The sequence below is a fragment of the Urtica dioica genome, unplaced genomic scaffold (genome assembly GCF_054948205.1).
Source record: "Urtica dioica subsp. dioica isolate 48M unplaced genomic scaffold, U.dioica_male_clone48M_v1_H2 Urtica_dioica_male_H2_contig_15, whole genome shotgun sequence".
Classification (NCBI taxonomy): Eukaryota; Viridiplantae; Streptophyta; class Magnoliopsida; order Rosales; family Urticaceae; genus Urtica; species Urtica dioica.
In genome coordinates, this window is record NW_028297217.1 from 82,501 (window position 1) to 85,000 (window position 2,500).

Genomic DNA, 2,500 nt, shown 5'->3' on the forward strand with positions numbered 1-2,500 from the left:
GCGGGCGCGGGCGCGGGCGCGGGCGTGGCCGTGGCCGGGCGTAGGGCGTAGAGGCGTAGAAGCCGTAGATGCCCTTAAAGCCCTTTAAGCCATTTAAGGCTTTAAGGCGTGGGCGTGGCACGGGCGCGGGCATGGTTGGTTTGGACGTTGCACGGTCTAGGCATGGTCTTGGCATGGGTGAGGCACGGTCGCTTCAACGGTTGGTTCTTAGTTGCAATGCCATGGCACGGGCTTTACCACGGTTGGTTCTTGGTTTCAAGGCTTGGGCACGGCCGAGTATTGGGTTTTATTCACAAAACCAACTCCATATATCTTAGAAAACATTAGACTTGATGGAGATTCAAAAAAAAAAAAAAAAAAAAAAAAAAAATTTTTGACGCCTCGGCCGAGTCATGCTCGAGCAATGGCCGAGGCAGGATGGAGCGACGGCCCAGTCATGCTCGAGCAATGGCCGACCGGACGACTGGAACATGTTTTGGAGCTTGTAAAATTAATTTAAAAATAATCCCATGGGTTCTCTTCACAAAACCAACTCCATATGTCTTAGAAAACATTATACTTGTTTGAGATTCTCAAACAAAAAAAAAAAAAAAACTTTTTTTTTTTTTCACGCCTCGGCCGAGTCATGCTCGAGCAATGGCCGAGGCAGTATGGAGCGACGGCCCAGTCATGCTCGAGCAATGGCCGACCGGACGACTGGAACATGTTTTGGAGCTTGTAAAATTAATTTAAAAATAATCCTATGGGTTCTCTTCACAAGACCAACTCCAGATCTCTTAGAAAACATTATACTTGATGGAGATTCAAAAAAATTAAAAAAAAAAAAAAAAAAAAATTTGACGCCTCGGCCGAGTCATGGCCGAGCAGGATGGAGCGACGGACGAGTCATGCTCGAGCAATGGCCGACCGGATCCTGGAACGTGATTTTAAAAAATTAATTTAAAAATATTCCCATGGGTTCTCTTGATTATAGCTCGAGCATATATCTTAAAAAACATTATACTAGATGGAGGTTCAAAAAAAAAAATAAAAAAAAATAATTTTTTTTTTTTGGTCATGGCCTTGGAAAATTTAATGTTTACTGGTGTCACATGGCCAAATGTTCGTTTGTATCTTTAGGGGGGGGTGGTTCCTTGAGCTTGAAAATGTTGACCAAGAGTTGACTCGCATGATAAGAGCATAATTTGCTACGGACCCAAAGACGGATTATGACCGGGCTGACCCGACAAGTCGCGACCGACCGCCGGTGACCCCCCGCCGGCGGCGGAGCTCCGGCGACCGCCCGCCGGAAAATTTTCCGGCGACCAAAAATTTTCCGTGGATGAAAATTTGTTGGAATATGAATGTTCTCCCTAAAAGGTTAAGAACCAAGGCGGAGGCAAGTCTAGTGAGGTAAAATAATGGGTTGAAGGCTCGTGAGAAAACGTTAGAGCCGCCGATGCATGCTCGAGCGACGGGAGAGAAATGCTCGAGCGACGGGAGTGAAATACTCGAGCATGATCGAGCACGGGCCGAGGCATGCTCGAGCGACGGGAGAGAAATGCTCGAGCATGATCGAGCACGGCCGAGGAATGCTCGAGCGACGGGAGAGAAATGCTCGAGCATCGAGCATGGCCGAGGCATGCTCGAGCGACGGGAGAGAAATGCTCGAGCATGCTCGAGCATGGCCGAGGAATGCTCGGGTGACGGGAGGAATGCTCGAGCATGATAGAGGATGGCCGAGGCATGCTCCATCGCTGGCCGAGGCATGCTCGAGCGATGGCCGAGGCATGCTCGAGCGACGGGAAAGAAATGCTCGAGCATGCTCGAGCATGGCCGAGGAATGCTCGAGCGACGGGAGTTATGCTCGAGCATGCTAGAGGATGGCCGAGGCATGCTCGAGCGATGGCCGATGCACGCTCGATCGTTGGCATGATCGAGCGATGACCGAGTCATGCTCGAGCGACGGGAGGGAAATGCTCGAGGCACGGTCGAGCGATGGCCGAGACATGGCCGACCGAGAAATGCTGGGGCGCGCTCGAGCAATGGCCGAGGCGACGGGCGAGAAATGCTCGAGGCACGCTCGAGCGATGGCCGAGAAATGCTCGAGAGATGGCCGAGAAATGCTCGAGAGATGGCCGAGAAATTCTCGAGGCACGCTCGATCAATGGCCGAGTCAGAGCTTGAGGGACGGGAGAGAAATGCTCGAGTCATGCTCGAGCGGCGGCAGTGGGGCGAATGGCGAAAGTGGGTTAGGGCATCAGAATACTTCACAGAGGTTAATAAAATTTCCCAGAAAATATTTTTGTACCCCTCCTCAGCCATTTTAATGTTTACTGGTGTCAGATGGCCAAATGTTCGTTTGTATCTTTAGGGGGGGGTGGTTCCTTGGGTGGGCTGGGGACTGGGCCATGGCGGGCCCGGCTGGCCCATTTCATCGAGTCATTCCTCGACCGCGGCGGGGATGTGTGGGCTTGGGACACACGGCGACGCGGGTTTTGACGGGAAGGGGCGGCGCCGC